The sequence below is a fragment of the Sapajus apella genome, unplaced genomic scaffold (genome assembly GCF_009761245.1).
Source record: "Sapajus apella isolate SASKATOON/1434 unplaced genomic scaffold, GSC_monkey_1.0 scaffold12, whole genome shotgun sequence".
NCBI classification, from domain to species: domain Eukaryota; kingdom Metazoa; phylum Chordata; class Mammalia; order Primates; family Cebidae; genus Sapajus; species Sapajus apella.
In genome coordinates this window covers 950486-975457 of record NW_022436952.1, presented here as the reverse complement: position 1 = coordinate 975457, position 24972 = coordinate 950486, and the positions used below count along the sequence as shown (strand labels likewise).

The following is a 24972-nucleotide window of genomic DNA, read 5'->3' as shown; positions in this document are numbered from 1 at the left end:
ACAAACAGACCTAATGAAAGCAGATCGAACCCAGCTTATCTCTCTCATTGTTCCGCACCTGGGGGCAGAAAAATAATCAGGGCTCTAACAAAGCAGGGAAGTGAGAGGCGGTGTTTGGATGCTGGAAAAACTTAGTATACCTATTATAGCACGTGCCTGGGTGCCTCTACTCCAGAAAGGGAAAGGTAACGTGCCCAGCAGAGGAAGCCTCTGTAGTTCGGAGAGGGATGACTGGCTCCCAGCATGGCAGGCGGCAGCACACCAGTATTTCCTCACTGGCACTCTCACTTCCCTGGGAGTATGGGATTAGAGAACTGTTCTGTCCCTTTCAGGCTTCTGTCCCAGGCACAGGAACTAGGTAAGTAAAAGGAAGTGGAAACTTTCCCCCTCCCAGCACCTCCAGATCCTTCTGTCCAACTACAGTTTGAAAGTTTGGGGACCTGGGCTGGGAGCAGTGGTTCATGCCTGTAATCCCAGCACTTTTGGAGGCCTAGGCAGGAGGATTGCTTGAGTTCAGGAGTTCAAGACCAGCCTCAGCAACATAGCAAGATCTGGTCTCTATTAAAAATAAAAATAAATTAGCCAGGTGTGGTGGTACATGCCTGTAGCCCCAGCTACTAGGGAGGCTGGGGAGGAAGCATCACTTGGGAGATCAAGGCCATAGTAAGCTATGATCATGTCACTTCACTCCAGCCTAGGCGACAGAGTTAGACTCTGTATCCAGTTGGGAGCAGTGGCTCACACCTGTAATCCCGGCACTTTGGGAGGCCAAGGCGGGTGGATCACAAGATCAGGAGTTCAAGACCAGTCTGGCCAATATGTTGAAACCCTGTCTCTACTAAAAATACAAAAACTAGCTGGGTGTAGTGGCTGGCGCCTGTATTCCCAGCTACTCAGGAAGCTGAGGCAGGAGAGAGAATGGCTTAAACCGGGAGGTGGAGGTTGCAGTGAGCCGATATCACACCACTGCACTCCAGCCTGGGCAACAGAGCGAGACTCTATCTCAAACAAACAAACAAAAGTTTGGGGGACCTGTGAATTTTTTCACAAAGTGTGAGTTCTGCGAAGCTTTGCTTAAGCTCCACTAGCCTCCTCTTTTTTTTTTTTTTTTCTGAGATGGAGTCTTGTTCTGTTGCCCGGGCTGGAGTGCAGTGGTGTGATCTTGGCTCACTGCAACCTCCACCTCCTGGGTTCAAATGATTCTCCTGTCTCAGCCTCCTGAGTAGCTGGGACTATAGGCATGCGCCACCACACCTGGCTACTTTTTGTATTTTTAGTAGAGATGGGGTTTCACCTATTGGTTAGGCTGGTCTCAAACTCCTGACCTCAAGTAATCTTCCCACCTCGGCCTCCCAAAGTGCTGGGCTTATAGATGCGAGCCACTGCACCCGGCCCACTAGCCTCCTTTCTATTTCTGGAAGCTGCCTTCCTGCCTCAGGGCCTTTGTACCTGCTATTCTCCTTACTAGGCTCTTGGAGAGGCTCCCCTTCAGCTAAAGTCCCTTTCTCAAAGAAGCATTCTCTGGCCCTGCTTCTAAAATACGATTCCCATCTCCAACCCCACAACTTCTGTCATCTCTAGGAGCTGGAACATAAGGTCCAGTGAGCAGGGATCTCTGTCAGGTTTTGCTCATTGATGCGTCTCCAACACCTAGCACAGTGCCCAGCTCATTGTTGATACTCACTACAGCTTGTTTGAATGAATGTTGGATGAATGAATGAATGAATGGATGGCCATAGCCATTATTGCTATTGTCAGGGCTCAGAACGTGATACCAAAATATGGCACTTTGGCATGCTGAGCACTTTGAATGAAAGGAGACTGGAAGGCCTCAGAGGCAAAGTCTGCCTGACTTTCTCCTCCCCTCCTGTCTTCCACCCTTTTTTCTCTCCTGAAGTGAGTCATAGGATCAGAACTTCTCTTCCCCATGGCAGCTCAGAGAAGCTAGAACCCCTCTCTCCCAAAGCAAGATGTAAAACTTAGAAAGGTCACTCTCTTTCTTCTCCCCGGAAAACCCTCATTCCAGAGATGTTCTGTCTCACACAAATTGGGGAGGGAAGGGAGAAGAAATGCTACGCAGAGAGGCCAATAAGAATCTAAATGGACAGATCTTGCTGGGTCTTCTCCCTGTCAATTGCTAAAGATCATACTCTTTTTTTATTTTTTTTGAGACAGTATCTCACTTTATTGCCCAGGTTAGAGTGTACTGGCATGATCATGGCTCGCTACAGCCTCAACTTCCTGGACTCAGGGAATCCTCTCACCTAAGCCCTCTGAGTAGCTGGGACTACAGGCATATACCACCATGTCTAGCTAATTAAAAACAAAATTTTTTTTTTGGCTGGGTGCAATGGCTCATGCCTGTGATCCCAGCAATTTGGGAGGCAGAGGCAGGTGGATCATGAGGTTAGGAGTTTGAGACCAGCCTGGCAAATGTGGTGAAACCACATCTCTACTAAAAATACAAAAATTAGCTGGGCATGGTGGCAGTGCCTGTAATCCCAGCTACTCAGGAGGCTGAGAAAGGAGAATCTCTTGAACCCAGAAGGCAGAGGTTGCAGTGAGCCAAGATGGCACCACTGCACTCTAGTGTGGGTGACAGAGCAAGACTCCATCTCAAAAAATAAAATAAAATAAATAAATAAATAATTTAAAAAAAAAATTTTTTTTTTTTTTTTTTTGGGGTAGAGACCAGAGTCTTACTATGTTACCCAGGCTGGTCTTGAACTTCTGGGATTAAGCAATCCCCTTGCTTCAGCCTCCCAAAATACTGGGAATACAGACATGAGCCACCACTCCTGGTTAGATCATACCCTTTCATGCAATCACTTCTACATGGCTGTCCATTCTTCATGGAATCTAAGTGTCAAAATTGTTTTTCATGGGTCTATGGGTCATTATTTCTGAAGGCAACTTTGATTAAGTTCATGTGTTATTCTTTTGATTAAAAGAAAAGTTTGATTAAATTTATTTGTTATTCTTTTCTCTTGTTAATCTGTCTTTTGTTTTGAATGTCAGCCATGACCCTTATGATAGAAGGTGAGGAAAGATATCACATCTTTCCATCCCATACTACCAAACACCATCCTGTTTACTTATTGATCTGTGGCCAGATTGGAAGCTCTATGAGAGCAGAGATATTTCTGTCTTGTTTTCCAGTGCTTATCATCAGTGCCTGCAAGAAGACTGCCTGAAACATGAAAGATTCTCAGTGTTTGTTGGATGAATGGTCCTGTTCAGGGACATGTTTGTCACAGATAGATGGGTCCAGATTAAAGAGAATATTCTCTTTAGAAAAAAAAAAGAGGGTCTGGGTGTGGTGGCTCACGCCTGTAATCCCAGCACTTTGGGAGGCCCAGGCCGGTGGATCGCAAGGTCAGGAGTTCAAGACCAGCCTGGCCAATATGGTGAAACCCTGTCTCTACTAAAAATATGAAAAATCAGCTGGGTTTGGTGGCACGTGCCTGTAGTCCCAGCTGCTTGGGAGGCTGAGGCAGGAGAATTGCTTGAACACGGGAGGCAGAGGTTGCAGTGAGCCAAGATCACGCCACTGCACTCCAGCCTGGGCAACAGAGTGAGACTTTGTCTCAAAAAAAGAAAAAAAGGGAGGAAAATGTTGATGCACAGATTGATTGGGGTTGTGGCAGAACTATTCCCATTTTTCTATACTACAGCATGGATTTAGGGTTTCTATGCCTAAAATTTTAAAAAATAGCTTATATGTATTTGGGAATATATGAAGTTCTGGATAATGGAGTTTTCTGGTTAAAGGAGGATCAACAAAAATCTTTTTTTTTCATGCCAGATTCGGTGGCTCATGCCTGTAATTCCAGAACTTTGGAACGCTAAGGTGGATTGATCACCTGAGGTCAGGAGTTCGAGACCAGCCTGGCCAACATGGTGAAACCCCGTCTCTACTAAAAATACAAAAAATTAGCTGCGTGTGGTGGTGGGTGCCTGTAATCCCAGGTAATTGGGAGGCTGAGGCAGGTGAATTGCTTGAACCTGGGAGGCAGAGGTTGCGGTAAGCTGATATCGTGCCATTGCGCTCCAGCCTGGGCAACAAGGGTGAAACTTCATCCCCCAAAAAACAAAAACAAAAACAAAAAAACCCAAAGGAACCTCTTCTTTTAGAATGCTTGTTGTAGTTTTTTTTTTTTTTTTTTTTTTTTTAAGAGACAGGGTTTCGCCATGTTGCCCAGACTGGAGTGCAGCGGCTATTCACAGGCACGATCCCACTACTGATCAGCACGGGAGTTTTGACCTGCTCCATTTCTGACCTGGGCTGGTTCACCCCTCCTTAGGCAACCTGGTGGTTCCCCGCTCCCGGGAGGTCACCATATTGATGCCGAACTTAGCGCGAACACCTGATCGGCATAGCGCACTACAGCCCAGAACTCCTGGGCTGGATACTTCTTGATTCAGGATCAAGGGGCTTGCTTCGGAGTGATTATGTTTAGCATCAGCAATGATATACATGATATACATGACAGCAAATATGTGTAAGTTACTTGGGCTAATATCATAGCGACACCTAAGACTAAACCTGGACTCTACATTTGGGGAGAACAAAGTATTGGCTTGTTCAGCTTTTGTATTTCCAGTTAAAAGGGAAGTACTAAAACTTTTTAGTACTAAAAGGGAAGTACTAAAAATTTTTTTTTGTTAAAGATACACATTGAAATGTGTCTGGTCAACAGAGATTTTATTTTTTTTTAAGAGATAGGGTCTCGGCCAGGTGTGGTGGCTCACGCCTGTAATCCCAGCACTTTGGGAGGGTGAGGCAGGTGCATCACCTGAGATCAGGGGTTTGAGGTCAGCCTGACCAACATGGTGAAACCCTGTCTCTACTAAAAACACAAAAATTAACCGGGCATGATGGCGAGTAACTGTAATCACAGCTACTCAGGAGGCTGAGTCAGGAGAATCACTTGAACCTGGGAGGTGGAGTTTGCAGTGAGCAGAGACAGGGCCATTGCACTCTAGCCTGGGCAACAAGAGCAAAACCCCATCTCCAGAAAAAAAAAAAAGACACAGAAAGAGAGAGAGAGAGAGAGAGAGAGAGACAGGGTCTAACTCTGCCACCCAGGCTGGAGTGCAGTAATACGATCACAACTCACTGCAGCCTTGAACTCTTGGCCTTAAGCAATCCTCCTGCCTCAGCCTCCAGAATAGCTGGGATTATTGATGTGAGCCACTTCACCCAGCTGATAACAGGGATTTTATTGTACATTTGGATTATGCTTTGATTGTAGAATTTTGAATCAGTAATAGTGGGTGACATATGTCATGCAGATACTATGTGCCAGATATGATCCTGAGCTGTTTACATTTATTATCTCATTTAATTCTCACAATAATCCTGTGTAGGTACTTCTGTTATCTCCCTTTTACAGATGATAAAACTGAGGCTCAGAGAAGTTGAGTAACTGGTCCAAGTTTACCCAGTTAGGAAATAGCAGAATCAGAATTTGAATCCAGGAAGGCAGGACTAGGTGGGGTGGGGACAGAGTTTGGACACTGGCTTCTCCACAGCTCTGCCTCCTTCAGCCACCACGTTTCAAAAAAAAAAAGGAATTTGAATCCAGTTTCCAGAGCCTACAGTGTGCTCTTCGGCTGACGGTGACCAACTTGTCCCAGTTTGCACAAGACTTCCGCGATTTGGCCATGAAGATCCTGTGTCCCGGGAACCCAGTCAGTCCTAGGCAACCCAAGATGGCTGGTTACTTTGGTCTCTCAAATACAACTCTTTAATGTCAGCTGTTTTGTAAATAAAACCATAATTACCCCTAGCTTGTGTGGCATTCACTTGGCTGCTCATTAACACAAGACAAGGGGGTTGTGAAAATGACCTTGTTAGGCTCTTGCTATTAAAGCAATGTTTGGAAATCACATATGGATAATACATGGAAAAAATCTGTGCAGAGGACAAAAACAGGAGCCAAGGAAAATATTTCCAAATGAACAATAAATGGCGAGTGAGAAAGAATAGAAATGGCAAAGAACTGGGTGTGAGGGGGCAAGGACAGCTGGAAATACCAGAAATAATGATGGTGATGGCAGTGTCATCTCTCACACTGGCTGAGTGTTAGGTGCTAAGTTCTGTCTAATCACTTTGCCTGCGTTAATACATTTCATTCTCAGGCAGCATGTGAGGTAAGCACGACCTACTATTATTTTACTGTGCAGGTGACACAATTGAGGCTTAAAGAAGTTAGGTAGCTGGGCGCGGTGGCTCAAGCCTGTAATCCCAGCACTTTGGGAGGCCGAGGCGGGTGGATCACGAGGTCAAGAGATCGAGACCATCCTGGTCAACATGGTGAAACCCCGTCTCTACTAAAAATACAAAAACATTAGCTGGGCATGGTGGTGTGTGCCTGTAATCCCAGCTACTCGGGATGCTGAGGCAGGAGAATTGCCTGAACCCAGGAGGCGGAGGTTGCGGTGAGCCGAGATCGTGCCATTGCACTCCAGCCTGGGTAACAAGAGGGAAACTCCATCTCACAAAAAAAAAAAAAAAAAAAAAGAAGTTAGGTGAGGCAAATCCTTGTAGCAGGAGAGGAAGCAGCCAGCCTCAGCAGGGGATTACTTGAAAAAGCGCCAGCTGCTGGGGCCGGGTGCGGTGGTTCATGCCCATAATCCCAACACTTTGGGAGGGCGAGACGGGTGGATCAGGAGTTCAAGACCAGCCTGGCCAACATGATGAAACCCTGTCTCTACTAAAAATATAAAAAATTAGCAAGGCATGGTGATGGGCACCTGTAATCCCAGCTACTCCGGAAGCTGAGGCAGAAGAGTTCCTTGAACCAGGGAGGTGGAGGTTGCCGTAAGCTGAGATCACACCACTGCACCCCAGCCTGGGCAAAAACATCGAAACTCCAACTCAAAAAAAAAAAAAAAAAAAAAGAGAGAGAGAGAAAGCACCAGGAAAAGGGATGTGGACTCAAGTTTGTTCTTGGATCAAAAAGCTTTTTCAAAATGTTGCCTGCTTGTTCCAGAATTTCTGAGGACAGACACACTTTTTCTAGCCCCATAATTTTCTCAGATTTGAACTGGAAATCAGGATAAGGACTGAGTATCAGCCTACCCCTTTCACTTACCAAACGATTACTTTTCTTCAATCGGTAAACTTCTTCCTCTTCTTTTTTTTTTTTTGAGATGGAGTCTTGCTGTGACTCCCGGGCTGGAGTGCAATTGCGCGATCTCAGCTTACTACAATCTCTGCTCCCCCGGTTCCAGTGATTCTCCTGCCTCGGTCTGCTGAGTAGCTGGGACTACAGGCATGTGCCACCATGCCCTGCTAATTTTTGTATTTTTAGTAGAGACAGGGGTTTCATCATATTGGCCAGGCTGGTCTCGAACTCCTGATCTCAAGTGAACTGCCCGCCTTGGCCTCCCAAAGTGCAGGCGCTACAGGCATGAGCCACTGCTCCCGGCCCAATAAACATCTATTGCCTGCAGAGCTTGCCATCTGTTCCAGGTTTTTCTGAGTTAGTAGGAGTCAAGCATTTCCTGAGTGACTTGGCCAGACAAGTGGATGTCAATGAGTGACTGATGAGAAAACATGGAAACAACTGCCCCTGTTGGATATCCCAGTGTGCAGGAGAAGCTGTGCTGATATCTGTGCTCAGGCCTCTTTGGGATGCCACTATAATTTTATGCACCAAGGTGTATTATTGTGTTTCAGTTACCTTTAAGGGCTTGCAATTAATTTTAATTTGTCCTGGTCTTTCACAAGAGAGTTACAAATGACTCCCTTCCTAGTGTTCTACAGAAGTCTTTCTTTCCTTTTAAAATGGCCGGGTGCAGTGGCTCACACCTATAATCCCAGCACTTTAGGAGGCCAAGGCCGGCGGATCACCTGAGGTCAGGAGTTTGAGACCAGCCTGGCTAACATGGTGAAACCCCATTTCTACTAAAAATACAAAAAATTAGCCAGGCATGGTGGCGCGTGCCTGTAATTCCAGCTACTTGGAAGTCTGAGGCAGGAGAATCGCTTGAACCCAGGTGGCAGAGGTTGCAGTGAGCCGAGATCAGATTTTCACTCCAGCCTGAGCAACAGGAGCAAAACTCCATTTCAAAAAAAAAAAAAAGAAAAAAAATTGAGCTGGGCGTGGTGGTACATGCCTGCAATCCCAGCTACTTGAGAGTCTGAGGCAGGAGAATCGCTTGAACCCAGGAGGTGGAGGTTGTGAAGCTGAGATAATGTCATTGCACTCCAGCCTGGGCGACAAGAGGGAAACTCCGTCTCAAAAAAAAAAAAAAGCCAGGTGCAATGGCTCAGGCATGTAATCCCAGCACTTTGAGAGACTGAGGCAGGCAGATCACCTGAGGTTGGGAGTTCAAGACCAGCCTGACCAACATGGAGAAATCTCATCTCTACTAAAAATACAAAATTAGCTGGGCATGGTGGCAGGTGCCTGTAATCCCAACTACTCGGGAGGCTGAGGCAGGAGAATCACTTGAACCTAGGAGGCAGAGATTGCGGTGAGCGGAGATCCACCATGACCTCCAGCCTGGGCAACAAGAGCGAAACTGTCTCAAAAGAAAAAAAAATATCACCCTATAACACGGACATGTGGTCCTAGAGCCTGTGTCATTTTAGGCTGGAGTCCTGTTAGCAATAAAAAGCTTTGCCCTCATTATAAATGGTCAACTTGGCCTTCTGATTTCTAAGTTCCTCTCTTGATGATTTTGGCAAGTATCAATAAAATACCTGGAGACTACTCACCAATGTAGTCTGGACTGATATGATTTAAAATCCAGTCTCTTCACTTGAGGTTTAAGTGGTCAACCAAAGTTTAGCTGTCCTAAGAAGCCCTGCTTGAAAATCCTTTCCTGGCCGGGCATGGTGGCTCAAGCCTGTAATGCCAGCACATGAGGATGCCAAGGCTGGAGGATTGCTTGACCCCAGAGTTTGAGAGTAGCCTGGGCAACATAGTGAGACTGCCTCTACAAAGGATAAAAAAAATCCTTTCCAAGGGTGGGCGCGGTGGCTTACGCCTGTAATCCTAGCACTTTGTGAGGCTGAGGCGGGTGGATCGTTTGAGGTTAGGAGTTCAACATCAGCCTGACCAACAAAGTGAAACCCTGTCTCTAATAAAAATACAAAATTAGCCGGGTGTAGTGGTACCCACACCTATAATCCCAACTACTCAGGAGGCTGAGGCAGGAGAATTGCTTGAACCCAGGAGGGAGAGGTTGCAGTGAGCTGAGATGGCTCCAGTGTACTCCAGCCTGGGTGACAGAGCAAGACTGTCTCACCAAAAAAAAAAAAAAAAAAAAAAAAAAAAATCCTTTCCAGAATGTTCTCATCTTTCCTAGTACTTATTCTCAGTGGATGTTCTAAGAATGTCTATTAAATGAATTAATTGTCATAATGTGACTTACTTCCTCTATAGATTATAAAAAGAGAGCTCTTCCCAGCCAGGCACAGTGGTGCACACGCTTGTAATACCAGCACTTTGGGAGGCTGAAGTGGGCAGATAACTTGAGCCCAGGAGTTTGAGACCAGTCTAGGCAACATAGTGAGACCCTGTCTTGGCTAAACGCAGTGGCTCAGGCCTGTAATCCCAGCACTTTGGGAGGCCGAGGTGGGCGGTCCCTATCACAAGGTCAGGAGATCGAGGCCATCCTGGCCAACATAGTAAAAGCCCACTCTTAAAAAAAAAAAAAAGAGAGAGAGAGAGAAGAGAGAGAGAGAGAGAGACCCTGTCTTTAAGAAAAAATGTAAAAATTAGTCAGGCTGTTTACTCATGTTGTCCAAAAAAAAAAAAAAAAAAAAATTAGGCATGGTGGTGAACACCTGTAGTTTCAGGTACTCCAGAGGCTGAGGTGGGAGGATTGCTTGAGCCCAGGAGGCAAAGGTTGCAGTGCACTCCGACCACCACTGCACTCCAACTTGGGTGACAGAGCAAGACTCTGTCTAAAAAAAAAAGAAGAAGAAGAAGGCTTTTCTTCGAGGTTGCATTGAGCTGTGATTGCACCACTGCACTCCAACCTGGGCAACAGAGCAAGACCCCTGTCTCAAAAAAAAAAAAAAAAGAAAGAAAAAAAAAGAGAGGGCTTTTTGCCACTGTTAGATCTTCCATAGATCCTAGCACATTCTGGGTGCTCAGTTGCTTTTCTCATTTGCTTGATTGCTTGTATGACCAAATGCCTAGAGCCACCCTGCAACCTGGGATACATTTGAGTTCTCATTTTTCCCGGAGCTGAGAGGGAGCCCAGGCTGGTCGTGGCTGACATGGAAGAGTCTGTCCAAAGGAGCAAATCATCTCCCCATGAGGATTATTCTATTTATTTCCTCAGTATTGGGTCTGGTTGGAATCTAGCCAGGGGCTCAGATGGTCCAAGACAGATTTGAGTTAGATGTTCACACCCAGCAGATTCTGCCTGCCCAGGGAACAGGAGCATCTGTCAGGTGCCAGGAAAGTCAATGACAGATGTCTCCCTGTGGGTGCAGGGAGCACTTCTGTAACTTCAGCTGAGGGAGATTCCCCAAGCGACAGCACTGCCTCCGCCCCCATTTACATTTTGATCTAATTTCTGCATGTGATATCGGAACTGATATTCTTTTGGTGGCAAGGGAATAAAGCAAAGGCAGGCCTGAATCATCTTCATGTGCTCAGCAGGAGAAATCACGTTTTTCTACCGCTGGGGTTGCCTACTAATAGAAGGGCAGGGTTTTCACCTCTGTGGGTTTCAGGCAATGGAATGTCCTGCTGCCTCCTCAAATTAGCTTCACATGCCACCGAGAGTAGCAAAAGGAGCTTGGGGCTGCATGTCCGATTCATAAATTATTTGCTAGCTCCTGTGGTATTCATTTCTTTTTCTTGAGCGTTTTTGTGCTCGAGCCATAGGTTTCGGATACAGCTTGCTTGAGAAGCAAGACCTTTCAATGCTGGAAGATCTAACCATTTCTAGGGTCAGCAAGCATTTATTTGAAGAATTTTCTGCAGGGCTGGCAGGCATGAGAAACGCCTCTTTCATGCAGTGGGGAATTAAGGTCTCTGAACTTGCAGTACATGAATCCAAGAAGCGGGTAGAAATGCTCAGTTTGGAATTTAGCCTTGTATAGCGTGGCCCAGGGCAAGAAAACCCAAGTTAAAGTGCCTGCTCGGCCCCTTATTAGCTGTGTCACATTGGATGAGTCACTTCATGCCACAGAGCCACATTTGTTCATGCATCATATGGTCACTGAGCATCCAAAGAACATGGAATGAAGGAAGGAGTTTGCTGAGCATCTGCTCTGCCTCTGGCACTGTGGCAACCATCTTTTCAGTTTTCTATAAAATGTAGTTGATACTATACCTGCTCTTTGTTCCTCTGGGATTGCCATGAGATTCAAAACAAGATAATGTGGGAAAGTACATTGGGAGCAGCAAAGCATATAATCATGTAGAGGTCTGTTACCTTTGCCTTAATTCAGATTTTCCGCATTCTCTCATTCTCCCAAGTATGTACAAGCTTGCCTGGGTGTGGCTTTGTGGGGCTGATTATTCACCGTACCCCATCCAAGTTCAGTGTAGACACACAGCTGTGAGTGTAACATTTCCTTCTGAACCCATGCCCCTAGGTGTACGTGTCATCTTGAAATACACACCACCAGTAAGAACATCAGTTTCCCACATGCTGTAGAAGATTGAGGCTGAAGTGGGGGCATGAGTCACGTGAAGTTGAAGGCTGGGTTTGGTGCCTTTGTGCTGTTCATTCCCATGTTGTCAGGGATAAGATCTGAGTGATTACATGAAACTTGGTTTCCTGCAGAGAAAACAGCATGGGCTCAGGAGTCAGACTTACCCATCCAGGCCTCTTTGCTCTGCCAGTTAGCAGTTGTATAAAGATGGCTTGGCCCAGTTTGAGCAAAAAGGAGAATGTAGTGGTAGGATTCTAGAGCATCTAGAATAAGGGATAACTGGAATGAGGACTAAAATGTCCCCAGGATACTCCCTCCTGGTTTTCTTTGCGCTCCCCTCCCCCAACCCCTGACATTTTGGCCCCTCCCCTCCCCTCTCCTCCCCTCCCCTTCCCTTCCCTTCCCTTTTCCCCTTCCTTTCTCCCCTCCCCTCCTCCTCCCTTCCCTCCCCCTCCCTTCCCTTCCTTTCCTTCTTTTTTATAGAGTTTTACTCTTGTTGCCCAGGCTGGAGTGCAATGGCACAATCTCAGCTCATCACAACCTCTACCTCCCAGGTTCAAGCAATTCCCCTGCCTCAGCCTCCCAAGTAACTGGGATTACAGGCATGTGCCACCACATGCAGCTAATTGTGTATTTTTTTTTTAGTAGAGACAGGTTTCCCCAGGTTGATCAGGCTGGTCTTGAACTCCCAACCTCAGGTGATTCACCCACCTCGGCCTCCCAAAGTGCTAGAATTACAGGTGTGAGCCACCACGCCTGGCCTGGCTTTATTCTTTCAGTCCAGCTTTTTCCCCAGAGAGGGGATCATGGCTTTTGGTATCTCTCGTGTCTCATGGACTTAGCTTCACTATTGAAGGAGGCCTGGTGTCTTCCCTCAATTCCAGTCTCAAAAACCCTGGGGCTGAGTGTGGTGGTTTTTGCTTGTAATCCCAGAGCTTTGGGGGATCGAGGTGAGAGGACTGCCCGAGCCCAGGAGTCCAAGGCTACAGTGAGCTGGGATCGTGGCACTGCATTCCAGCCTGGGTGACAGAGTGAGTCCCTGTCTCAAAAACAAAACAGAACAGAAACAAAAGCAAACTTACCTGAATAATATTATTGCAGAACTGAAAAAAAGACCAAAAATCTAGTGTAAGTATACAATAACATAATTGAATGTGAACTTTTTCTGTTTTATATAAATTATGTTTAAAGTTAATAAAGGGGAAGGTGAAATGTAGAAAATTATAAAGAATTTAAGAAAATAAATCAGGAACTTAAAGATATAACAAACCAATACATTAAAATAAATATCATTATATATGCAATTTATAATATACAAGAGTGTGTGTAATCTTTCTTTTATATTTACAGAAATAGCTGAATGGCACCCAAAGAGCAAATTTCTCTGTGTTCGAGAGGAAGAAAGTTATCATAAGGAGAAATTATAATAACTTTGAGCACTGTCTTCTAAGTAGCCAAGGTTTCTTGATCACAAACCCAGCTGGCATTTACAGATAGCTGTGAAAGACTAGATCAGGCCTTGGCAACTGGGGGCAATATGGCTCTCAGAAGGAACTGAAGGATATAGTTCAAGGCTTAAACAGCCCTGCTCAAATTTGCCTCTTAAAAGCAGTCAAAACTGAGGCCCCATCATTTGAGGTCTGGCCAAATGGCCTTGCCGCCTCACCGCCTCACCGCCTCACCGCCTCACCTGTCTCTCCACCTCCCCGTATCTACTTGTAGTTTCTATCTACTTTGTAGGGTCGTGGTAATAATAGTCAAAGTATCTAGCCACATGCCCTAAGTAGGTACCTAATAAATACTGCTTCATTTTCTTTCTCCTATGGCTCTACACATCTTTTTTTTTTTTTTTTTTTTTTTTTTGAGACGGAGTTTCGCTCTTGTTGCCCAGGCTGGAGTGCAATGGCGCGATCTCGGCTCACCGCAACCTCCGTCTCCTGGGTTCAGGCAATTCTCCTGCCTCAGCCTCCTGAGTAGCTGGGATTACAGGCACGCACCACCATGCCCAGCTGATTGTTTTGTAGTTTTAGTAGAGATGGGGTTTCACCATGTTGACCAGGATGGTCTGGATCTCTTGACCTCGTGATCCACCCGCCTCGGCCTCCCAAAGTGCTGGGATTACAGGCGTAAGCCACCGCGCCCGGCCCCGTTTTCTTTTTTTTTAAGACAGGGTTTCACTATGTTGGTCAGGCTGGTCTTGAATTCCCGACCTCAGGTGATCCGCCTGCCTCGGCCTCCAAAGTGCTTGGATTACAGCTGTGAGCCACCACGCCTGGCCTACATATCGTTTTTTTTTAAAATCATGAGCACAGCCGGGTGAGTTGGCTCACACTTGTACCTAGCACTTTGGGAAACTGAGGAGAGCAGATCACGAAGTCAGGAGTTCAAGACCAGCCTGGCCAACATAGTGCAACCCTATCTCTATTAAAAATACAAAAATTGCCTGGCATGGTGGCACACGCCTGTAGTCCTAGCTACTCAGGAGGCCGAGGCAGGAGAATCACTTAAACCCAAGAGGTGGAGGTGGTGGTGAGCTGAGATCAAGCCACTGCACTTTAGCCCAAGCAACAGAGTGAGACTCCATCTCAAAAAAAAAAAAAAAAAAGTGCTCGCTTCCGCAGCACATATACTAAAACTGGAATGATACAGAGAAGATTAGCATGGCCCCTGCCCAAGGATGACACGCAAATTCGTGAAGCGTTCCATATTTTTTGATGAGTTTGTGTCCTTTGTAGGGACGTGGATGAACCTGGAAACCATCATTTTCAGCAAACTGACAGAAGAGCAGAAGATCAAACACTGCATGTTCTCACTCATAGGCGGGTGTTGAACAATGAGAACACATGGACACAGGGAGAGGAGCACTACACACTGGGGTCAGTAGGGGGGAAATAGGGGAGGGACGGTGGGGGGTGGGGAGCTGGGGAGAGATAGCAAGGGGAGAGATGCCAGATGTAGGTGATGGGGAGGAAGGCAGCAAATCACACTGCCACGTGTGTACCTATGCAACAATCTTGCACGTTCTTCACATGTACCCCAAAACCTAAAATGCAATAAAATAAATAAATGGGAAAAAAAAAATCATGAGCACACAAACAAGGTTGGCCATAGACATTTCATTGTAAGAGCCGACTACGTGGCTCAAATATTGGCTGTGGTACCCTCTGATTTGTTTAAACAGGATCCCATAGTGATTCTCAATTTGAACCGAGCAAGCGCAATTTGAAATGTATCTTAGTATTCTAAATGCTTTCCTGGCCCATAAAGAATCAGGCAGGCTACAGCATATTTGGATAAAGATTCACATCTAACCCATGAACATATATAAAACGCTTATATTAGTTTTCTTGTATTACACAGGCACAGGGACAAAATTATAGTGTATGGTATGCCAAAGGCTCAAAATAGCAGGACAGTTATTTAAATTGCAGCTTAGGATTCCTCAAATCACTACCTTTTCCTAAGAAGTCCATATCGTCATGACATTGTAAGCCCAATAAAGAAAGGAGGAAATACAGTATCTATCATCTGAATGTGCAGACCCCCTTCGTATGGCAGAGCATTTGTAACTGGCCACGTGGCTTTGGGCAAACCACTTGATGTCTTCAATTTGAAAAACATTTGCATACCTACCTCATGCAAGGCTTTGAGATGGACTTCTGGGGGATGACTCAGACATGCTTTTAAAAAGAAGGGCCTGCTGGGTACCGACTTCAATAGAGTTAAGTACAGAATCTGCAATAGTTCTAGAAGCAGAATGGTATATTTGGGAATGGGAATAAGCAAGTGGTCTGATTTGGTTGAAATATATGGGGTGTGCAGAGAGTGCAGGGGGCTAAGGTTGTTAGGGGGCTATTTACTGGGAGAGGTCATCAGACGGGAGACATCACAGATCTGGAGCCTAGGTGATTTGGAAAATGGGTTGCCTTTTTTTTTTTTTTTTGAGATGGAGTCACCCAGGCTGGAGTGCAGCAGCACAGTCTCGGCTCACTGCAACCCCTGCCTCTGGATTCAAGTGATTCTCCTGCCTCAGCCTCCCAAGTAGCTGGGATTACAGGTGCCCACCATCATGCCTGGCTAATTTTTGTATTTGTAGTAGAGATGGGCTTTCACCATGTTGGCTAGGCTGGTCTTGAACTCCTGACCTCGGGTGATCTGCCCACCTCAGTCTCCCAAATTACTGAGATTACAGGTATGAGCCACCACTCCTGGTTTTAAATGTACTAAAGATCCTAGGTTTTAAGATCCTAGTTGGACATTCAGCTGGAGTGTCCAAAAGGTAGCTGCAATGTGGGATTGGATCGTGGGAGTGTTTCAGAGGGTGGACATACAGATCTGAGAGCTGCCGAAAATGAACGTTGAACCTGATTAGGTCTACTCAAAGAGGATGTAGGTTCAGTTAATGCAATCGTGACACCCAAATAATGGTAGGCTTAAACCAGACAGAGGGTATTTTTTTTTCTCTTTCACATAATTCAAGAGTAAGCAGTCTAGGGTTGGCATGGGGGCATTGGGATGTCAGAGGCTCAAGTTCCTCCTATCTTTTTGCCCCACCAAACCCAGGGTCATGCCTTTGCTCACATTTTCCAAGATGGCTTAACACTACTGTAGCTGTACTTCCAGCCAGTGGGAAGGAGAAAAGGAGTTAAAGGTATGACCTGGAAGTACTGTAGAACTAGAACCCTGGTCTTTAGCTAAACTCACGCTAAACCCAAAATAAAGGTTACATTTCCAGTCTCCCTTAAAATGGCCAGAGGCGAGCCAAATACGTATGAGCAACTTTTAGATGCATTCTACAAACATCTTTTGAATAGCACTATGTCCTTCCATACTGAGTCACAGAGAACAGTGCTGTGAAAGCCAAAGGCAAGGAGAGCGCTCACTTCAGCAGCACATTTACTAAAACTGGAACCACACAGGAAGATGAGCATGGCCCCTGTGCAGGGATGACATGCAAATTCATGAAGTGTTGCATATTTTTTAAAGAAAGACCGGGCCCAATGGCTCATGCCTATAATCCCAGCTCTTCGGAAGGCTGAGGTGGGAGGATAGCTTGAGCGCAGGAGTTCAAGACCAGCCTGGGCAACACAGCAAGACGTCATCGCTATAAAAAAAAAAAATTTTTTTTTTGGCTGGGCATGGTGGCTCACGCCTGTAATCCCAGCACTTTGGGAGGCCAAGGCGGGTGGATCAGGAGGTCAAGAGATCGAGACCATCCTGGCCAACATAGTGAAACCTCGTCTACTAAAAATACAAAAATCAGCCAGGCGTGGTGGCGTGTGCCTGTAGTCCCAGCTACTCAGGAGGCTGAGGCAGGAGATTTGCTTGAACCCGGGAGGCGGATATTGCAGTGAGCTGAGATCATGCCACTAAACTCCAGCCTGGCCTACCCCAAGCTTGGGAAGTGTGCTCGTGCCTGCATTGCCAAGGGGCTCAGGCTGTGCCAGCCAAAGGCCAAGGCCAAGGATGAAACCAAGGCCCAGGCTGCAGCTCCAGCTTCCGTTCCAGCTCAGGCTCCCAAAGGTGCCCTACAAAGGCTTCCGAGTACTTATCACCATCTGCCAACATGAAGACAGAAGGGCTGGTGTGACCCCCACCCCACGAGCTGCCATCCACATGGTGCTGGGGTTCTCCTGTGCTATTTGTACAAATAAACCTGAGGCAGAAAAAGAAAAAGAAAAAGAAGAGTAAGCTAGATCAGAGGGAATTTCATAGATTGAGATTTAGAAATCCAGCCACTTTAAATAATGATAGAATCTAACATGTGAGTTTGTTTATATTATCTCTTAAACCCCTTCCAACTCTAAAACTCTATGAGAAATATGAGTCAGTGAATACTGCACTTACAGCCCATCCAAGTGGCTGACAGTGTGACCCCAATAAATCCTTGTTACATGTGAAATCCTATCAAGTCCAAGTCTATCCCCGTAGACTTGGACTATTTTAGGAATTTCTGCATGTGCTCCATGATGAGGATAATCAATCACTATTGGACCTCTATGTCTTTCAATAACATTTTTTTAATTGAGACAGGATCTCACTCTGTTACTCATGCGGAGTGCAGTGATGCCATTATAGCTCACTGCAGCCTCACACTCCTGGGCTCAAGCAATTCTCCAGCTTCAGCCTCCTAAATAGGTGAGACTACAGACATGAGCCAGATGCCCAGCTAATTTCTAAATTTTTTGTAGATTTAGAGGGGGGGACTTACTATGTTGCCCAAGCTGGTCTTGAACTCCTAGCCTCAGGGGATCCTCCTGCCTCAGCCTCCCAAAGTGCTGGGAACAGCCGGGTGTGGTGGTTCATACCTGTAATTCCAGCACTTTGGGAGGTCAAGGTGTGTGGATCCCTTCAGCCCAGCAGTTTGAGACCAACCTGGGCAACATGGATTCCATCTGTACAAAAATTAGCCAAGCATGGTAGCCCATGCCTGTAGTCCCAGCTACTCAGGAGGCTGAGGGAAGAGGATCGCTTGAGCCCAGGAGGTAGAGGTTGCAGTGAGTCATGACTGTGCCACTGGACTCCAGACTGGGACAGAGCAAGGCTCTATCTCTAAATAAATAAATAATAAAACAAAGTGCTAGAATTACGGGCATGAGCTACCATGCCCAGCAAAATTTTTAATAGAAATTCTACTCACACCAGTATTTGAGAGTGGGCTGTGGAAGTTACGTAAGATCAGAGTCTGTGTCACATAAAAGCAAATGTATGACTAAGAAGGAAAAAAAAATCTTTGCTCCACACATATCCATGTGATAGAGGTTCATCCTCACTTCCCCCTTTCCCCTCCCTCAGCCAATTTGCAATTAAAAAAAGAAGGTAAAATGATGATGTCTTGGAACAAATTACTTTGTTTGAAAGATGGAACCACAGGTTGGTGTTTATGGGAGGACTCAGACCTGGCACACTTCTATGAAGCAGAGAGGACGCTTGTTAGGAACTTGTGATCATAATTGAACCAGGCAGGGGAGCCTGGGCCCCTGAACTCTGTCTCTTTATACTGCGTTTTGAAAGCAGAGCTTGGCTCTCTAATTGCCCCATATGCTGGTTTTATTTGGTGGCTCAGCTGGGTGGAGTGAACTCTGGGAAGAGATGCATTCATTTTCAGTTACCTCACCAGATTGCTAATTTTCACTCTGAAGGCATAAATCACCATAATTACTGTAATCCCAAGACGAAGGGGCTGCTTTTCTGGCACAAGGGCAGCAGCTATGGACACCGCCAATGCGGTCCTATCTGATAGCTGGGGAAAGAGCTGCAGATGGCTGGCTCTGCCGGGACACTGAGGTTTGGGATCGAGGGGGTGCTGGGAAGCCATTCTCCTTTACCTGGGAGAAATGGAATTCCTGGAGGAGCCGCTTCTTCTGTGTTAGTGGCAAGCCTGCAGCTTCAGACAGAGCTTTGGCCCTGGGCTTGCTGCGCAGCCCACACTGCACAGCTGTGGACATGCTTGACTTGCGAACAGAACGTCAACAGAACGTCAGAACTTCAGTTCCTCTTCTCTCATCTTTTCCCATCAACTCATTCCTTGTTTTGGTTTGCATTTTGTTTTCGCATTTCTCCTGAGGAAATCCTTATAAATTCCTGAATAAATTACCTCAAACAGAAACCAGAGGCTACAAAAATCCCTGGTCCCCTGGAGCAGAGGGTAAATATCATTAGAGGGGGGAGAAAAAAAGCGCAGTGTAACTTGTCACTTTGTCATTCATACTTATAATCTTGATTAAAATGGTTTTCTTTTTTTTTTTTAAATGGGGTCTCACTCTGTCACCCTGGCTGGGGTGCAATGGTGCTATCTCGGCTCACTGCAACCTCCGCCTCTTGGGTTCAAGAAATTCTCCTTCCTCAGCCTCCTGAGTAGCTGGAATTAAAAGTGCGTGCCACCATGCCCAGCTGATTTTTGTGTTTTTAGTGCAGATGAGCTTTCACCATGTTGGTCAGGCTGATTTCGAAGTCCTGACCTCATGATCTGTCCGCCTCAGCCTCCCAAAGTGCTGGAATTACAGGCGTGAACCACTGCGCCCAGCCCGTTTCCTTTTTATTTTATTTTTATTTTTTTAAATATTCACCTGGGTGCAGGTGGGCTAAGGCCGAAAAAGGTGTTAGCCTATTTTTAAAAAAATAGAGAGAGGGCCTCGCTATATTGTCCAGGCTGGTCTCCAACTTCTGGCCTCAAGCAATCCTCCCACTTTGGCCTCCCAAAGTGCTGGGATTGCAGGTGTGAGCCACTATGCCCGGCCAATGTTTTTTATTTGTTTGGTTTTTGGTTTTTGGTTTTTTTGTGACAGAGTCTCCTGTCGCCCAGGCTGGAGTGCAGTGGTGTGATCTTGGCTCACTGCAAACTCCACCTCTCAGGTTCAAGCAATTCTCCTGCCTCAGCCTCCTGAGGAGCTGGGATTACAGGTGCCTGCCATCACGTCCAGCTAATTTTTGTATTTTTTAAGTAGAGATGTGGTTTCACCATGTTGGCCAGATTGGTCTCGAACTCCTGACCTCGGGTGATCTGCCCACTTCGGTCTCCCAAAGTGCTGAGATTACAGGTGTGAGCCACTGTGCCCAGCCCAGTGTTTTTCTTTTTAAATAAAATCAACCTAAACTAAGTCTAAGAAATACCAACTAGATCCTAAATCAAGGTCACTTAAAAGATGAAGAACTGATAAATAAATAAGAAAAAATTCCTTACCATTCCCACAGAAGATGAAGAGGCCGAGATGAAAGGATAACATTTTTCTGACAAGTTCACATCATAACAGTGTCTGGGTACCTGGCTTTGTGCTTGCTTTTGCTCAACATTTTAAAGACTCTTAACACAAGAGAAAAATAATAATAAAATAAATAAAAATTTTTAAAAAATGCAAGAGAAAGGGGAAACTTGATTATACCAAAAAAGAAAAAAAAAAAAATCTGCTTAGGAGGAACATTTTTTTGCCTAATACTGTAAAGGCTTGGAGAATTTAGAACGTAAAGCATCTGTTATTGCCGATGGCAGGTTGATGACCTAAGAAGAGAGGGAATTGTAGGCCAGGAATGTTTTGGGCAAAATGGAGACCGTGCGTGGGCACTGGAAAATAAGGCAGACAAATAACAGGCTGCAACAGGATAAACTGCCTTATGAAGTGGCCTTGCCCGGCAACCCCAACCTGCCTGCCCTCAGATGACGGGGAACAGGTCAGTTTTGTTTTTTTGTTTGTTTTTTTCTGTCTTCCAATCATCTGCCCTCATGTTTAGGCAGCAGAGAGACCTAAGTTATAAACACAGCTCTGCCAGGAGCTCTCTTGGCTGAGCACGGCATTTAGAGTATTCTAGTTCTTCCTTGATGTTTTTCACTTTTTTTTTGAGACGGAGTCTCGCTCTGTTGCTCAGGCTGGAGTGCAGTGGCACGATCTTGGCTCACTGCAACCTCTGCTTCCTGGGTTCAAGTGATCCTCTTGCCTCCGCCACCCGAACAGGTGGTACTACAGGCATGGCTACCACACCCAGCTAATTTTAGTCAAGACGGGGTTTCACCATGTTAGCCAGGCTGGTCTCCAACTCCTGATCTCTGGTGATCTGCCTGCCTCAGCCTCCCAAAGTGCTGGGATTACAGGTGTGAGCCACCCTGCCTGGCCTAATAATGAAAATTAATTATAACTGATATTATATTGAAAAATATTCTATCCTAAGGACAGTTAGGATACATTTACTTTTGCGCTGAGTTCGATTCACAGTCTCTTACGGGGAGGAAGATAGAAGGATTCCATGTGCATCTGTGTTTGGGCTGTCAAGTTATCTGTATCTACATAATTATTTGTTTTCCTTTGGCTTCAGAGAAATTTTTGGTGTTACAAGAAATATGTATATCGTGTAAAAACTGTCACTTCTTAAAATGTGTAGTTAATGGCACATGTAAATAAAATGTAATGTTTTGCTGTTAATATTTACTATTGATATATATGTTCAATAATTCCCAAACAATTCTAATATTTAGTATGAATTAATTCTAGTATTTATTGCTACTACTGCTACTATATGTTATGGTTCCATAGCCCATTTTCTGACAGAGCTTTAAAAACAAAACAAACTCCAGTCTGGGCATGGTGGCTCACACCTGTAATCCCAGCACTTTGGGAGGCTGAGGCGGAGGGATCACCTGAGTTTGGGAGTTCGAGACCAGCCTGGGCAACATGGAGAAACCCTGTCTCTACTAAAAATACAAAATTAGCTGGGCAAAGGGGTACATGCCTGTAATCCCAGCTACTTGGGAGGCTGAGGCAGGAGAATTGCTTGAACCCAGGAGGTGGAGGTTGTGGTGAGCCAAGATCACGCCATTGCACTCCAGCTTGGGAAACAAGAGCAGAACTCCATCTAAAAAAGAAAAACAAACAAACCTCCCTATCTGTTCCTCCTTCCAGTTAAATATTGGAGGAAAGCAGAATAGAAATATGATTTTTTAAAGGTAAAGAAGCACAGAGAATCAACATCAAATAGAATAAGTCCATGACATTGTGACTCCAAGCTGGCAAGTTGAGCACATTAGATCAAGTGCAGAGTTTTCCATTCTATTCATGGGGAGAAAGAGGAAGCGAGAGGGGAGGAGTGGGAAGAACTCAGAGGTTACAGTACTGATTCCTTAGGAACCTGGATACACAGAGCTCCTGCAGGCAGTGAGAGCAGTTGCTAGGGTTTTCCCTACCTGTCATTTTTCAGTCCAGGGTGAGATGTTGAAGAAACAGAATCCAAAGGTGCATCACTGTAAAAAATGTTGCCAAAGTGAAAAGCAGGAGTCTGATTTCCTCCTTTTGATTGATTGCAGAGCCATTTGATTTAGGGTGCTTCTGTTTCCTTATTCATCACACAGAGCACTGGGGTGTGGGGAAAATCGCCATCCCACATTGGGGTTGCCACAAAGGAAAAGAGGACTTGGAGCAGAAGTTGGGAGACCTGAGCTTATGATCTTGGATTTACGGCACAGCTGATATTTGGGAGAATAAGGTGTGTTGTTTTTGTTGTTGTTGTTTTTTCCTTTAAAAAAAAAAAAATATATATATATATATATATATATATATATACATTTTTTAAGATGGGGTTTCACCATGTTGGTCAGGCTGGTCTTGAAATCCCGACCTCAGGTGATCCACCCACCTTGGCCTCCAAAGTGCTTGGATTACAGGCGTGAGCCACCACACCCAGCCTGTTTTTTTTTTTTTTTTGAGACGGAGTTTTGCTCTTGTTACCCAGGCTGGAGTGCAATGGCGCCATCTCGGCTCACCGCAACCTCCGCCTCCTGGGTTCAGGCAATTCTCCTGCCTCAGCCTCCTGAGTAGCTGGGATTACAGGCACACGCCACCATGCCCAGCTGAATTTTTGTATTTGTAGTAGAGACGGGGTTTCACCATGTTGACCAGGATGGTCTCGATCTCTTGACCTCGTGATCCACCCGCCTCGGCCTCCCAAAGTGCTGGGATTACAGGCTTGAGCCACCGCGCCCGGCCTGTTTTTTCTTTTTTTGAGACAGAGTCTCACTTTGTTACCCAGGCTGGACTGCAATGGTGAGATCTCTGCTCACTGCAACATCCACCTCCTGGGTTCAAGCGATCCTCCCACCTCAGCCTCCCTAGTAGCTGGGACTACAGGCACATACCACCACAGCCAGCTAATTTTTGTATTTTTAGTACGGGCGGGGGTTTCACCATGTTGGCCAGGCTGGTCTTGAACTCCTGACCTCAAGTGATCCGCCTGCCTCAGCCTCCCAAACTGCTGGGATTACCGGGGTGAGCCACTGTGTCTGCCCCCTTGAGGAATAAGTTCCGCAAGGAGTCAGGAAAACTGAGGATTGAAAAGCAGGTTTTCACAAGAGTGGAGCCAGCTGGCTCTGAGGGTTTCCGGACTAAGGGGATCTGTGCTTGACAGACCACAGACCAGCTTCACTGGGACCATCTTCTCAGCTTTGTGATTTGTTTTTTGAGACAGACTCACATTCTGTCACCCAGGCTGGAGTGCAGTGGTGCAATTTCAGCTCACTGCAACCTCCGCCTCCCAGGTTCAAGTGATTCTCGTGTCTCAGCCTCCTGAGTAGATGGAACTACAGACGCCCGCCATCACCACGCCCAACTAATTTTTCTTTTGTTAAATGTTTTGAGACGGAGTTTTTGCTCTTGTTGCCCAGGCTGGAGTCCAAGGGCGCAATCTCGGGTCACTACAACCCCCACCTCCTGGGTTCAAGCGATTCTTCTGCCTCAGCCTCTAAAGTAGCTGGGATTACAGGCATGCGCCACCACGCCCAGCTAATTTTGTATTTTTAGTAGAGACGGGGGTTTCTCCATGATGGTCAGATAGATCTCGAACTCCCGACCTCAGGTGATCCACCTGCCTTGGCCTCCAAAAGTGTTGGGATTACAGGTGTGAGCCAGTGCGTCCGACCAATATTTATATTTTTAGTAGAGATGAGGTTTTGCCACATTGGCCAGGGTGGTCTGGAACTCCTGATCTCAAGTGATCCACCAGCCTCGGCCTCCCAAAGTACTGGCATTACAGGCGTGAGCCATTGCACCCAGCCTAGCCTTGTGATATTAACAGTAACTGACATTTGTGGTGTGCCGACTGTGTGTCACACTCCTTCCAGTTATTATTCCATTTAGGGTAGAGCAACATTATTCTATTTTGCATGGGAGAAAACTAAGGCCCCAGAGATTAATTTGCCCAAGCACCCAGCTGGACATTGGAAGTGCCAGTTTCTTCGTGTGTTCGCCTGGGGCTTATCAAAGATCGCTTGAGATCGGATGACAGGAACCACAAAGAAGTGAAGCTGGGAATTTGCGGATCCACAGTAAAGCTAGTTTATCTTTTCTTCTAGACGTGCGTTAAGATTCCTTTTTTTTTTTTTCTTGAGACGGAGTTTCGCTCTTGTTACCCAGGCTGGAGTGCAATGGCGCGATCTCGGCTCACCGCAACCTCCGCCTCCTGGGTTCAGGCAATTCTCCTGCCTCAGCCTCCTGAGTAGCTGGGATTACAGGCACGCGCCACCATGCCCAGCTAATTTTTTGTATTTTTAATAGAGACGGGGTTTCACCATGTTGATCAGGATGGTCTCGATCTCTTGACCTCGTGATCCACCCGCCTCGTCCTCCCACAGTGCTGGGATTACAGGCTTGAGCCACCGCGCCCGGCCCCAAGATTCCTTTTTCAAGCGTTCTAAAGCGCAGGCGCAGGCTGTTTTGCGGCGGCCTCCCGGCGCCTCTTGTGCAGGCCACGGTCGCCCTCTGCCGGCAGGAGCGCGCTGAGTGAACGTTTCCGGGCCTGAGGACGGTGGAGATTTTTCTTGCCTATAGAGGGCGCGGTTTGGCGTGCAGAGTAACCCT

General features: G+C 46.2%; 2 non-coding genes across 2 annotated transcripts; both read left to right on the top strand.

Annotated features, from left to right (window-relative positions):
- The first annotated feature begins 14240 nt into the window (after positions 1–14240).
- LOC116553626 lies at positions 14241–14347 on the top strand. The gene has a single exon (XR_004269846.1). It is a non-coding gene; the product is annotated as a U6 spliceosomal RNA (small nuclear RNA).
- A 2163-nt stretch (positions 14348–16510) lies between these two features.
- Positions 16511–16616, top strand: LOC116553527. Its single transcript, XR_004269779.1, has one exon. It is a non-coding gene; the product is annotated as a U6 spliceosomal RNA (small nuclear RNA).
- The last annotated feature ends 8356 nt before the right edge of the window (positions 16617–24972 follow it).